General features: G+C 48.6%; 1 protein-coding gene across 2 annotated transcripts in view; it reads left to right on the top strand.

The window, feature by feature from the left end:
- The first annotated feature begins 342 nt into the window (after positions 1 to 342).
- LYN (LYN proto-oncogene, Src family tyrosine kinase) overlaps positions 343 to 15,325 on the top strand; it is a 147,838-nt gene continuing 132,855 nt past the window's right edge. For both annotated transcript variants that reach the window (XM_062188483.1, XM_062188482.1), the window contains exon 1: positions 343 to 490. The gene's annotated coding sequence lies outside the window, so the exon portion shown is untranslated. The remainder of the gene's footprint in view (positions 491 to 15,325) is intronic.

Below are 15,325 nucleotides of genomic sequence, written 5' to 3'. Positions count from 1 at the left end.
GGGGAGACGAGATCAGAGGACCTTCCGGGACCTCTGGCGATCTCCTGTCGGCCGGCCCCTACAGAAGGACGCGGGGCCCCACGCTGCTCCACTCCCCGGAGCTGCATGCAGGGTCGCCAAGGTTCTTTGCCCGCAAAGCCCCGCGCGACGGCCACAGCAAACACCCAAACTTTGGGCAGGGACCAAACGGTCACTTCCCCGCCCTCTGGGCGCAGTATGCAAATCCCAGCACCAGGAAGTAGCTGGGACCTCTCGGCCAAGCCCGGCGACAGCCAGTTCCTCTCCCACCGCGCCGGGCCGCGCCGCCGCTCGCTCCCTGCCGTGGCGCCCGCGGGCCCCACGCGCGCAGCCCCTTGCCGCGCGTCCTGCCTCCCCCCCACGCTGTCCCTCCCCACGCGGGCCCCCGGGGCCGCCCCGTCGCGCCGCCCGTTCTGAACTAAGTCACCGTGGAGCACCACCGCCACCGTCCCGAAACTTTCACCGCGAGCGGGTGAGTCCCGGGGTGGGCGCGCGTGCCCGGGCGGGGCCCGAGGCTTTGCCACTGGCCGGGGTCCCTGACACCGGTTCCGTTCCGGGCCGAGGACTAAGGCGCAGGCCGCCGCAGCAAGGGTCCCGCACCGCTTCCTGGCCGCACTGGCGCCCAGTGCTGGCGGTGAAGGCACCAGTGGACTTGTGCTCCTGGGTGACTCTGCCCGGGGAAGCGAAGACGCGGGGGCGGGAGGGTCCGCAGGTGTCGCCGCCGAGGCGCTCAGGGGCGCGGCGGGACGTACGGTCGCGAGCACCCAGCGGATCCCTCCGGGTGCGGTCCCCACTCGGGCCACTCCCCGCGCGCTGCGGGGAAGCCTCTGTCCACGCGCAGCCGGCGCGGCGGGGATCCTGGAGGGAACTCCTCGGATTGCGCAATCCGGTCTCCCCACTAGGTCCTGGGTACCCAGAGGTGAGCGATGGGGCTTGGCCCGCGCCCTCTCCCAGGCCGGCGGACAGCTGCCCTTCTTGGTGGCCCCGGCAGGAGCCTGAAGTCCAGGGGCCGCGGTGAAGGCGGCAGCTCAGCCTCCCGCTGAGGAGTCGTCTGATGCCTCTGCAGCGAGAGGAAGCTGGAGTTATTTTAAGAATTCAGGGGTTGCCTTTCCTTGGCCTTTGGGGGAAGGGTGTAGGCGTCAGTTCCCACTTTCCTGCCTTATCTAGGCCGGCTGAGGCCTCCTCTTGATCGCCTGCTGTGCATTTGTGATGCTACTTCTGGTAGCTCGCCTGTCGTGTGACCCTGTTTGTAAGTCGGCATATGTGTGTTAATTACTCCAAATTTGCCCAGTCTCTTGGCCATCCAGAAACCCGAGTGGGGATCCAGGCCTTAGCTGTCTTTGAAGGGAACAGATGATTGAAAGTCCTTTTCTGAGTTTCTCACCTTGGAGAAAACCTACGTACATGCTACCTTCTGTACTGTTTGGTACATATCAAGTCCCTTGGACATTCTGTGCACTCCATAAATGGTGGTTACTGTTATTGATTGAAATTAATTCCACAATAACACTCCTTGATTCTTTGCCTGTTGGTGATCTTAAACCTAAGACTACACATCTGATTGAGCCATCTGACTTTCTTGGTAAATCTGCTTAATAAGTACAGGAGGGATTGGCTGTCCTGGAGCAAGGCCTAGCTCTCTGATTAGCCCTCAGAACCCACCAGGAATGTTTGACTCTTGGGTGGCTGTGTGCTGTCTTGGCTGTGCCTGTGTTTTCTCTGCACCAATAACACCAGAGGCAGTGCTAGGAAAGTGGGTGCTCAGAGTCCAGGAATTCATTGAGTCTTTTCTGAGTAAGGGTAAGCTCTGCAAGGAAAGGGTGGGGTCCAGTTAGTCCTCCATCTCTCAGAGATGAATGAGGAGGTGAGGATTGGGTGGACTTAATTGGATCGAAAAGTGCTTTGGGTAATGGGGCCTCTTTGGATGTAAATGAGTGACCGTCTTCCTAGGTGGGGGGATGTAAAGGCAGAAGATATTAGGGGACAGAATAGGAGCCAACAAGCCTGAACTTTGGTTTCTTCTATCATTTGCCAGAGTTGTGCTTTGGGATAAGTCACTGGGGCCATCCATGTAGCCAGCATTGCCTTCATAGCAGCAACTAGAGTGACATTACAATTTGTCCCTATGCCTGTAGACTGTATCCTTCACCATGGAAGGGCCGGAAGCAGTTATGACAGTTATGTGTCTAGCCCTGGTGCCTAGCACACAGTTGGTGCTCAGTGGACGTTACTTGAGAGGAGGCATGGAGGCCTACTGTGAGTCTGGCCCTGTGCACAACTCAGGACAGAGAGAGGGGAAACAGGGCTGTCGCTAGTCAGTTGAAGCCAATTGGTGCTTTCTGTCTTCGCTTCTAAGGCAGAGATTTAAGGGACTCTGTTGACCATAAGGCTACCCAGAAGTAGTGTTCTGCATGGATACCTCCACCCAGGACTGTCTGCACTGCTCTATTGCTGGAAGAGAGGACGTGCTGTGGAGCTGTAAGATCCATCTTGCAAAGGAAGCTGGCCTGTCTCTTTGTCTTAGGGTCATTGCTGGTGGTTGCAAAATTAAGTGGAGACTTTGCAATATCCTCATCCCCACCCCCACCACCTTCAGAGGCTTCTGTTTAGCAGGAAATTGATCCAGCACACTTGTGAATCAAAGACTTTCAAAACCTGTTAGTGCCATTGGCATTCAGATTCAGAAATAAGTCAGCAAAACATTTGGTTGATTGATAGGAATATGTAGAATTTTAATGCAACAGAATTAAACAATATGACCACATATAAATCCATACAGATCTTTTTTTAAAAAAAAAGATTTGTTCATTTATTTGAAAGGCAGAGTTACAGAGACAGGGGCAGAGAGAGAGAGAGACAGAGAAAGAGAAAGAGAGGTCTTCCATCTGCTGGTTCACACCCCAAATGGCCACAGTAGCCAGAGCTCAGCCATTCCAAAGCTTCCTCCTGGTTTCCCACATGGGTGCAGGGGTCCAAGGACCTGAGCCATCTTCTACTGCTTTCCCAGACTATAGCAGAGAGCCAGATGGGAAGTGGAGGAGCTGAGACTCGAACCAGCGTCCATATGGGATGCCGACACTGCAGGTGGTGGCTCTACCCGTTATGCCACGCTGCTGGCCTCTCCATATGAATCTTACAAGAATACAGTGTGTTTGGGTTCATAGCACTGGACCTTGTTTCAGGTCCCTGGTACTGATGGTCTCCGTGATACGAGGGTTGTGTTGACATTGAAGGGACCTGGCAATCATTAGTCAGGACATTGGGATATTGGTCAAAGACCCACTGACGACAGAAATGGCTGCTGATCTTTCCTGGGCAGTTATGACAATTTGCTTGTCCAGGGCTCTGGGAGCTTTCTGAACCTTGACTTCATTTGAGTCTCTCCTGGCTCCTACAGGATAGGCAGGAACAGATAACAGAAACACAGATTGAGGGGCTTGCCCCAGGTCACAAGCTAAGAGTCACATTAGTCATGATTGTTATGTTTTCTGACATTTTCTACCTGTCCCCCTTCAGACCTGTATTGGGTTCTCAGCTACTTAAAAGAGACATTTTAAAAATCATTTAATAAATATTTAAAAAATAGAGACAAAGTTCTTTTTATCACTTGGTAATTTTCTGAGCAAAGTGGCCATGGCTCAGAACATTGGGGCAGTTGCTTGGTTAAGCAGGATTGTCTGGAACTGTGTCTTTGAGCATAGCTTCCTGCTGGGAGAGTGGATTTGGGGAATGATCTATAATAACTGCTATGGTGACACCAATACTGACTGCTGTTCAAGTAGCTGTAGCGGCAGCCTGGGGAGCTATTCGGTGCTTATTGATGAATACAGAAATACCCAAGGAGTATTTGGCCAAAGGACTTTGTTCAGCCTCTGCCAAGAAGTGTCTCCCCCACGAATCCTATCTGAGCCCCTTTGTTGGTTGTTACAACAATGAGATCATCTTTAAGTTAAAAATATAAACTAAGGGGACTGGGTACATAGGACGTGTGTTAAAGCACATGTCCCATTTTCTGAGCACCTGCTGTGTACAAGGCACCATTCTGGGCCAATTTCCCCGTAATGAGCATGGGTTGTCTCCCATTCTTCAAGGTTAATAATGAAAAGAAGGACATGGAAGAGGAAGTTGGCTTTTTGTTTCAGTTAGAAATACTGAAAGATTTCTTGTAGCCTTCTAGTTTCCTGGTTCTTAAGTTGTGAAACTTTGAGTTCACTCTATCATCATTTCTAAAATGTTTGTGAGTAAGTTCTCATTTGGGAGATACACGGAAGTCTAGAAAATGGTATGGAAATCTGCCAATTGAGGAATTGGAGATTTTGTAACAGAACTGTGTCAAGACTTGGACCTTCTCGGAGGTGTTTTTTGTTTAAGTTATCTGGAAGGACTGAACTGTACATCAGAAAGACTCCTTCAGGGGTGGGAATTGGCTGCAGCAGTTAAGCTGCTGCTCGGGACGCGCACGTCGCACGTCGGAGAGCCTGGAGTCTGGAGTCTGGAGTGGAGTCCCAGCTCCATTGCCAGTGCCAGCTTCCTGCTAATGCACACTCTGGGAGGCAGCAGATGGAGGCCCTGCTACCCATGGGGGAGACTTGCGTTGTGTTCTCTGCTCCTGGGCTTTGGCCTGACTCAGCCCTGGCTTTTGTGGGCATTTGGGGAGTAGACCAGTGGATGGGGGAATCTCTCTCTGTTTCTCTCTGTCTTTCTGCCTTTCAAATAGATAATTTTTTAAAGACTCATCCATGCAGATAAGTGCAGGGGTCCCATAATCTCCTTTGTTCTTTCTGATTGGCCTTTTTTCATTTTAGTTCTATACTTCATTTTCATTCATTGCTAAATAAGCATTCAGCATCCCTTAGTTGCCACACAGCTATTTCTTGAAAGTTGTGTTCACAGTCAAGATGTAGCTTTTGTTGCTGTAGAACTTTCCCAACATGCTGTTTGTTTCACTGTGCTTTGTTAACCCTTGAGCACTTCCTAGCCTCTCCTTCATCTCCTGCCTTCAGCTCTTTCTCTCCCCATGTTACAAAGCCATCTTCAAACCAGGAATCGAGGTGGCATGGGTTGACCCCGTATGAGAAGAGATGAGTTCATTGCTCATAAGGCTGAGATTCCTAAATGATATCCCAAGTGGGGATAACATGGACAGGATGGGTTTGTCCAAAGCCCAGGCTCTGTGTGCTGAGCTGCAGAGTGTTGGGAAGGAGTCTTCAGAAGTGTAGTTCAGAGGGTCTTTCAATCTGTTTCACTTCCTTTTTACAGTTCATGCTTCAGACAAAGTCAAATACTGCGCTGCCTGCCCACACCCTCACCCTCCTGTTAGCATCTACATCTCTCTCGCTGCTTATTAGACACCGCAGTGCACCGATTGGCAATGCCTCTCTAGTCCCCTCCCCTCCCTTCTCCTCCATCTTGGTAAAGACCGGGTGGCAGAGCCGTTGGAACTTCTTCGTGAGGAGGATACCCCTTGAGGTGGGGGAGCCACATCTGGTTCTTCTTCCTCCACCCAAAAGCGGTGACGTTTTCTTGGTGGTTGGACCTTCTGGGTGGCTCCACTCTTCCTGTAAATGTTGACCTTGCGGAGGGTGAGGGGAATGGAGAAGCTGGTCTCAGAGAGGCCCTCGGGAGAGGGAGGACCACTTCTGCTTTCCACGGGGAAGCTGTGTCGGGGACAGCAGAACTGTAGCTGGAGGCCCCAGGGAGGAGGCTGAGGGAGGAGGCAAGCAAGGAAGTGATACTTCCTCCTGCCAGGTCATTTGCCTGCAGCCCCACCTTCCTTGTTGCCCAGAGCTGCTTTGCCCTCAGGGCTCTTTCTTCACCTCCTGATCTGTCCATCTTCAATTTGTCCTGGATGGGGCCTGAGGCGGGGCGGGGAGGGCAGGCAGATGGCGGAGGGGGAGGGGGAAGCAGAATCTACAGTCAGCAGCGCAGAGCCAGCCCACTGCTTTTTCAGCAACAGAGAGATGTACATGTTAAAATTACCCATCATGGAAATCTGTGAAATGCTATGTAGCTGTTTTAAAATCTTCTAGTGTTCAGGCAATATTAATCATTTCTTAATCCAAACTCAGTAATTCAGGGCTATTTTTTTAAAAGATACTTATTTATCTGAAAATCAGAGTTACACACAGAGAGGAGAGACAGAGAGAGAGAAGTCTTGCATCCGCTGGTTCACTCCCCAATTGGCTGCAACAGCCGGAGCTGTGCCGATCCGAAGCCAGGAGCCAGGAGTTTCTTTCAGGTCTCCCATGCGGGTGCAGGGGCCCAAGGACTTGGGCCATCTTCTACTGTTTTCGCAGGCCATAAGCAGAGAGCTGGATCTGAAGTGGAGCAGCTGGGACTCAAACCAATGTCCATATGGGATGCCGGCACTGCAGGAGATGACTTTATCCGCTACTCCACAGCACTGTCCCCAATTCAACTGTTTAAGCTATAGTCACTTTTTGAATCTTGAGATGGAGCAGTAGCTGCTAAACTTCTTTGGTTGCAATCCATATCAAGAAATAAATGACTGTTTTTTGTATGTATAAATGTTTGTATATATATTTACATTTGAAAGAGAGAGAGAGAGAATGAGATGGTCCGTCTGCTGGTTCACTCCCCAAGTGTCTTCAATAGCCAGGACTAGACCAAGCAGAAGCCAGGAGTCAGCCATTACTTGTGGGCTGCAAGCCAGCAGTAAGCTGGACTTGGAAACAGAGCCAGGACCTGAATCTAGGCACTCTAATATGGGATGTGTGCATCCCAAGTGGCGTTCTTTTTCAAAATATTTTATTTATTTATTTGAGAGGTAGAGTCACAGACAGACAGGGAGAGACAGAGAGAAAGGTCAAAGGTCTTCCATCCACTGGTTCACTCCCCAAATGGCTGCAACAGCCAGAGTTGGGTCAATCCAAAGCCAGGAACCAGGAACTTCTTCTGAGTCTCTCATGCAGGTGCAGGGCCTCAAGCACTTGGGCCATCTTTTACTGCTTTCCCAGGCCATACCAGGGAACTGGATCAGAAAAGGAACAGCCTGGACTTGAACCAGCGACCATAGGTGCCGCTCACGGAGGCTTAGCTATGCCACAGGGCTGGCCCTCCAAATGACTGGTCAAATGCCTGCTCCAATGAGGGTACTTTAAAAAGTTCATGGGGGTGGGGGGGTCTGGCACTGTGGTGTAGTGGGTAAAGCTGCTGCCTGCAGTGCTGGCATCTTATATGGGCTCCAGTTCAAGTCCTGGCTCCTCCACTTCCAACCCAGCTGTCTGCTATGGCCTGGAAAAGCAGTAGATGGCCCAAGCCCTTGGGCCCCTGCACCCATGTGGGAGACCCGTGGCTCCTGGCTTAGGATCAGCGCAGCTCCAGGCTCCAGGCCGTTGCAGCCATTTGGGGAGTGAACCAGTGAATGGAAGATTCTTTCTTTCTCTCTCTCTCTCTATCTCTCTGTCTCTCTCTGCCTCTGCCTCTCTATAACTCTTTCAAGTAAAATAAGTAAATCTTTTTTAAAAGGTTCATGGAAAAGCGACATTAAAGGATAAATGTATTTTGGTGAAAAACCTGAAATTCATGCAGTTTTTCATAATGCACATTTTCCATGAATGTTTTGAAGACCTCTCCTATTTTACCTATGCCCACAGGCATATATCTCTTTATGCAGTCGGTGGGGGTGGGGCGGGGAAGGAAGTGAACTCTGTTGAAAGAGCCCCTCTCCCTAGCCTCTTAGTAGAGTGTGGTCTGCGGAAGTCCTGTGAGGCCAGGTAGGTGTAAAATGCACAGAGCTGGCCCAACGATTCCAAAGCTCCAGTCCCTTTGGGAGGTTTATTAAAAAAAAAAAATACAAATTAAGATGCAGCCAAGCAATGGAACAGCTTGTGGATATCCTAAAAGAGAACCTTCAGTTGTACTTGCTTGTATGAAAATCTTTTAAAAAGCTGAGCACAAACTGGTAGGTAGTATGATAAAACTTCTTTTTTATTTGTTTAAAGATTTATTTATTTATTTGGAAGATAGAGTTACAGAGATAGAGTGAGAGAGACGGGGTTGGGGAAGAGAGAGAGAGAGAGAGGTATATTCCATGCATTGGTTCACTCCCCAAATGACTGCAACAACCAGGCTGACGCCAGGAGCCAGAAGCCAGGATCCAGGAGCTTCATCCAGGATCTCCCACATGGGTGCAGGGACCCAAGCACTTGGACTATCTTCCCCTGCTTTCCCAGGCCATTAGCAAGGAGCTGGGTCAGAAGTTGAGCAGACGGGACATGTATTGGCTCCCACATGGGTTATGCCATTATCATGGTGACTTAACGCACAGTGCCGCAGTGCCAGCCCCAGTATGATACAATTTCTTTTCTTTTCTTTTTTTTTAGGATTTATTTTATTTATTTGAAACACGGAGTTATAGAGTAGTATAGCCAGAGAGAGAGAGAGAGAGAGAGGTCTTCTTTCATCTGCTGATTCACTCCCCAAATGACTGCAATGGCCAGAGCTGAACTGATCCAAAACCAGGAGCCAGGAGCTTCTTCCATCTTCCATGTGGGTGCAGGGGCCTAAGGACCTGGGCCATCTTCCACTGCTTTCTCAGGCCATAGCAGAGAGCTGGATTGGAAGTGGAGCAGCCAGGTCTCACATTGGTGCCCACATGAGATGCTTGTGCTGCAGGCCAGGGCTTTAACCCATTTTGCCACAGTGCTGGCTCCAGGTCAGGGCTTTAACCCACTGTGCCACAGAGCCTCTCTGATACAATTTCTGAAACAAAATATTCACAACTGCCACACATCGTCTATAAACCAGAACACTTTTACACTAAAATTTTCATAGTGATTATTTCTGTGTTGGCACATGCTGATTTTTTTCTTTTGTACATCTTTATTTTGAAAGAATGAGCAGCACTTAAATGATTTATTAAATTTTTTACTTTACTTATTTGAAAGGCAGAGTTACTGTGAGATAGGAAAAGACTGAGACAGAGAGAGAGATTGAGAGAGATCATCCATCACTGGTTTACTCCCCAAATAGGCCCAATGGCCAGGACTGAACCAGGCTGAAGCCCGGAGCCTGGAACTCCATCTTGGTCTCCCACATGTGTACAGGGCCCAAGCACTCAGGCCATCTTCCTCTGCTTTCCCAGGTGCTTTAGCAGGGAGCTGGATTGGAAGTGGAGCAGCTGGGACTTGAACCCGTGCCCATATGGGATGCTGGTGTCGTAGGTGGCAACTTAACCTACTGTATCACAATGATGGCCCCCATTTATTTGAAGGACAGAGTCATAAGAGATCTTCCAACTGCTGGTTCACTCTCTAAATGCCCACAACAGCTGGGGCTTGGCCAGGTCAAAACCAGGAGTCACAGGAATTCCATCTGGGTTTTCCACTTGGGCTATCTTCTGCTGCCTCCCAGCTGCAGTAGCAGGAACCTTGACTGGAAGCATGGAATAGCAGGACCTCAAACCGGGACCTCCAGTATGAGTTGCCAGTACTGCAAACGGCAGCTTAACCTGTCACGCCACAATGCTGGCCCCACTGACATGACTTTGTATGGCAGCAAAGGAGAAACGAGAAGCAGCTGTGTGGCTGCAGAGCACAGGTAGGAGGAGTCTGGGCACTCTGAGCCAGAGGATGCTTTGGCTGGAAGAATGCTTGTGTGCATTTGATTTTGAGCAGACCTTTCCCAAGAGAGCTGCTGGATGTGAGTGTTGTAAATAGAGAGCAGATTGCCTCAAAGAAGCTTCCACTGTTATATTAGTTTTAGTTGTCTCTTGGCATTGTGAGGGATTGGTTCCATGACACCTCTCAACTTTCCTGCAAATTTCACATCCACAGATGCTTCTGCACATTGTACAAAATGGGACATTATTTGCATGTAATCATCTATGCACAGCCTCCAGCACCCCTTAAATCACCTCTTGATTTCTTATCATACCTAATACAATGTAAATGCTATGCAAATAGTTGCTATATTGTTTATGGAATAATGACAAGAAAGTCTGTGTATGTTCAGTATAAGCTCCACCCTCTTTAAAAAAAAAAAAAAGGTTTATTTTATCTGTTTGAAAGCCAGAGTTGGAGGAGTGGGGAGAGAGAAAGAGAGAGAATATGAATCTTCATCTGGTTTACTCCCCAAATGGCTGCAATAGCCAGCGCCAGACCAGACTGAAGCCAGGAGCCAGGAGCTTCATCTGGGTCTCCCACATGGGTGCAGGGGTCCAAGGGCTTGGGTCACATTTCGCTGCTTTCCCAGGTGCATCAGCAGGGAGCTGGATCAGAAGCGGAATGGCTGGGACTCCAATTGGCACCCATATGGGTTGCCAGTACTGCAGGCAGTGGCTTAACTCGTTATAGCACAACTCTGGGCCAATGATCCACATTTTAATGAACTTCTTGAAGACTCCTCCTGTAATGCCATTGTGGGACATAAAGCAAATGACACAAGAGCTGACTGTGTTCAGCTTAACCAAGCTTTCTAGAGTGCCTCCTGGGAGTTAGGCACAGTGTGAGGAGTTGGGGTACAAATCAGCCTGTGGTGTTGGAGATACTGAAGGGAGAGGACTGCATATACTGGCAGGAGGGGCCTTGCTGAGAAAGGATGGGATCTAATTGTGCAGGGAGCAATGCCAGGATCTCTGTTATCACCAGAACCTGTTCTAGGGGGCTGTGATAAGCTTTGAAGGTAGACATGGAGGATATGGCTGTAATAATGCATGATGGATTTTATTGCACAAATGAAATGGAATCCCTGAAGCCTTTTACTAGGAAGTCAGTATTTTTCCCATCGCAGGCAACTTCTTGCCTAGACTCTTTCATCTTGTAAAGCATTGAAGATGTAGCCAAAGAATGAAGGTGTTTGAGCCCTCATTTACTGTTTTGAATAGGTGCATGATTAACAGGGGCCTCAAAAGGGCTTCCCCAGAGATAAGTTGGGTGCCAGAAAATAACACTTATTGCAGTTAAACAACAGAAGGCTTTCCCTTGTAGTGGTCACCGCCAGCAAGCACTTGACACCTGCCCTAACTGATGTTGCTCTTCCCCAAGCATTCACCTATACTTTCCTGGCGATGGATGGCAACACTATTGACAACATAAAGCAATTTGCAGTTGAGGGCTCAGTTTCTGTGGAGTTACCAGTCTTTTCTATTTGATTTTAAAAAAAGGAGAACACACTGGAAAGCAACAGCTTAGTTGGGATTGTTTTGACAATATATGAACAGTTTTCTTACAAGCATAATCAGGATGGGCATTTGGCCTAACAGTTAAAACTCTGGCTGAGACACCTGTGTCTCATATCCAAGTGCTTGGATTTGATTCTCAGCTCAGCTCCTGACTCCAGCTTCCTGTTAACCCAGACCCTGAGAGGCAGCAGTGATGCCTCAAGTAATTGGAACCCTGCTGAGCACATGGGAGACCTAGCTCCTGGACTGGCTCCATACCAGCCTTGACTATTGCAGGCATTTGGGGGTGAATCAGTGAGGAGGATTGCTCCTGGTCTCTGTCTTTCTGCTTCTCAAATGAATATCAAAAATGAAGAAAAGGCATCACCATAACTAGGAATGGCAATATTTGGTCAGTATGCAGCAACCACCTCCATAATTAGGGACAGTGTATGGAATGTCGACAGTGCTCAAGTTGCATTTCAAATGTGAGAGGAGGTGGCATAAACGGAAGGAAAATGGGCTTCTGCGTTCCCATCTAGGCTTCAGCACTTGTGACTTGGACCCGTTGCTTGTTGTCACCCTTTCTTCCTTTAAAACACCACCTCTCAGCTTGCTGGTAACCGTCAACAGAGCTAATTGTTAATCTCTAGCATTGTTTCTGGTGCACAGCAGGTGTGTAACAGAAGGAGCTGTTCTTACTGCTAGACAATGCGCTGCTGCCTTAGAGGGTAGGGATGCAGTCCTTGAAGGTTCAACTGGGGAGTGGGTCATACACCATCACCGTCTGCTTGCCATGTGCTGGAGGCTCATGTGTTTAATGAACCAAACTTCTGATCTGCCAACAAGGTCCCAGGAATTGTAGTAAGCCTCAAGCATCCAGGGGCCAGCAGGATGGTCTCTGCTTCTCAAGATACTGAGTGTGACCAGAGCTGTCCAGACGTTGTACCAAGTGCTCTGCAAGCAGTAAGAAAGAGCTTTTGGAGATACTGAGAAGATGCTAAAACAGGATGTGCAGAGGGAGAAGGTATTCTCTGTGGGAGGTTTTCAGGGCAAGGCAAAGATAAAAAAGGACCTGGGATTTCAAAAATATAAGTAGTGGGGCCAGTGCTGTGGCGTAGTAGGCTAAGCCTCTACCTGTGTTGCCAGCCTCCCATATCGGTGCTGGTTTGTGTCCCAGCTGCTCCTCTTCTGATCCAGCTCTCTGCTTATAGCCTGAGAAAGCAGTGTAGAATGGCCCAAATGCTTGGGCCCCCACACCTGAGTGGAAGACCTGGAAGAAGCTCCTGGCTCCTGGCTTCAGATCAGCACAGCTCCAGCAGTTGTGGCCATTTGGGGGAGTGAACCAGCAGATGGAAGATCTTTCTTTCTGTCTCTCCTTCTCTTTGTATGTAACTCCACCTCTCAAAGGAATAAATAAACTCTTTATAAACAAAAAAAAAACCTGAGGAGTCCCCTGATCTGGGCTGTGTCCTTAAATAATGGCAGGCTTTGTGACCTGAGGAATGACAAAGGAACTTGGTAATGGACACAATTCTTGGCTTCACATGTTTTGTTTTGTTTTGTTCATTTTTTGAGAGGCAGAGAGGCTGAGAGAGACAGAGAGCTCCCATTCACTTGTGCACTCCAAAATGCTTACAACAGCTCCTGAGTGGGGCTGAAGCCAGGAGCCAGGAACTGAATCCAGATCTCCCACGTGGGTGGCAGGAACCCAGTAACTTGAGCCATCACCTGCTGCCTCTCAGGGTCCACTTTAGCAAGAAGCCATAGTCAGGAGCCAAGATGACAATCAAACCCAGGCTCTCTGAGGTAGAAAGTGGGCATCCTAACCTTTAAGCTAAATGCCTGCTTGTGAATTTTTTTTTTTTTAAAGATTTCATTTATTTGAGAAGTAGAGTTACAGACAGAAAGAAGGAGAGACAGAGAGAAAGGTCTTCCATCTGCTGATTCACTCTCCCTAAATGGCTTCAGTGATTGGAACTGAGCGGATCTGAAGCCAGGAGCCAGGAGCTTCATCTGGCTCCTCCACTTGGGTTCTGGGGCCTAAGCAGTTGGGCCATCCTCCACTGCCTTCCCAGGCCATCAGCAAGGAGCTTGATTGGAAGAGGAGCAGCCGGGACTTGGATGGGCATCCGTATGGGATGCTGGTGCTACAGGTGGAGGTTTAGCCCAATATGCCACTGGGGCGGCCCCATAAATTTTTAGTATAAGAAGGAACTTCAGACCATTTGTGGAAAAATGGAATGAAGAGATATGCTTAATATTAAATATGATCAAAAAGAGAGATGTTTATTGTAGTGCAAAAAAAATGGAAGTCCATGCATTATTTTTTCATAATACTCATAGACAAAATTTATGAAGATTGTTCATAGAGTTTACAATCATCAGTGTAATCAATATGACACCATAAGCCCTGATTTTTTTTTAAAAGATTTATTTATTTATTTGAAAGTCAGAGTTACACAGAGAGAGAAGAGACAGAGAGAGAGAGAGGTCTTCCATCTGCTGGTTCACTCCCTAATTGGCCTCAACAGCCAGAGCTGCATCGATCCAAAGCTGGGAGGCAGGAGCTTCTTCCAGGTCTCCCATGTGGGTGCAGGGGCCCAATGATTTGGGCCCTCTTCTACTGTTTTCCCAGGCCATAGCAGAGAGCTGGATCGAAAGAGGAGCAGCTGGGACTAGAACTGGTGCCCATATGAGATGCTGGCACTGAAGGTGGTAGCTTAACCCACTATGCTGCAGCGCTGGCCCCAGAACTGATTTTTTAAAAGATTTTATTTTAGTGTCGGTGCTGTGGTATAGTAGGCTAAGCCTCCGCCTGTTTCATCGGCATCCCATATGGGCACTGGTTCATGAACCTAGTTGCTCCTCTCTTGATCCAGCTCTCTGCTCATGACCTAGCAAAACACTGGAAGATGGCCCACATGCTTGGGTCTCTGCACTTGCATGGAAGACAGAAAAGAAGCTCCTGGCTCCTGGCTTTGGATTGGCTTAGCTCCAGCCATTATGGCCATTTGAGAAGTGAACCAGTGGATGGAAGACCTTTCTCTCTGTCTCTCCCTCTTTCTGTAACTCTACCTCTCAAATAAATAAATTTTTTAAAAGAAGATTGTATTTTTAGTTATTTGAAAGACAGCAATACAGAGAGAGGGTTACATACACACACACAGAGAGAGAGAGAGAGAGGGAGGGAGGGAGAGAGAGAGATCTCCCATCCACTGGTTCACTCCACAAATGGCTGCAGTGGCCAGGACTGGGTTAGGCTGAAGCCAAGATCCTGGAACTCTGTCTGGGTCTCTCATATGGGTGGCAGGGGCCCAAACACTTGGGCTATCCTCCACTGCCTTTCCAGGCACATTAGCAGGGAGCTGGAATAGAAGAAGAGCAACTGGGACTCAAACCAGTGCTCTGATATGGATGCTATTGGGTCGCAGTCAGTGATTTGACCCACTGTGCTACAATGTTGGTCCATAGAATTGATTTTTGTCTTTTGGGACCACATTGCTTTTCTGAATTGTTTCAAATCGAATAGCTGGTGATATATAGAAACTGTATTTTTTTAAAGATTTATTTATTTATTTGAAAGTCAGAGTTACACAGAGAAAGAAGGAGAGGCGGAGAGAGAGAGAGACAGAGGGAGAGAATGAGATCTTCCATCCGCTGGTTCACTCCCCAGTTAGCCACAATGGCTGGAGTTGTGTGTATCTGAAGCCAGGAGCCAGGAACTTCTTCCAGGTCTCCCACACCAGTGCAGGAGCCTAAGCACTTGGGCCATCTTCTACTGCTTTCCCATATCAGAGAGCTGGATTGGAAGTGAAGCAGCTGGGACTTGAACTGGTGCCCATATGGGATGCCGGCACTGCAGGTGGCACCTTTACCTGCCTATGCCACAGCACCGGCCCTGAAACAATCTTCACAAGGTAAATTTTGTGACTGCCTGCAAACATTTGACTAAGGTTTTTAGTTTTTTTGAAGTTTCACTTATGTAGGGTCATCATTAAACGAGGGATTGAATTGTAATCTTTCTTAAGTTCCGTTGTAAGTGGATAACCTTTAAAGGGTCTCGTAGAAAGAAAATTTCTCAGTGCTTTGGAGAATGGCTCTCAGATGTTACATTGTTCTGCAGGTCTGGCCCATCTTCAACCAAGATTCTACTGTGGAATCCACTTTCCTAAGCACCTGTTC

Source organism: Lepus europaeus, chromosome 4 (assembly GCF_033115175.1).
Source record: "Lepus europaeus isolate LE1 chromosome 4, mLepTim1.pri, whole genome shotgun sequence".
Classification (NCBI taxonomy): domain Eukaryota; kingdom Metazoa; phylum Chordata; class Mammalia; order Lagomorpha; family Leporidae; genus Lepus; species Lepus europaeus.
The sequence above is the reverse complement of the archived record's forward strand: the minus strand, read 5'-3'. Positions and strand labels throughout refer to the sequence as shown.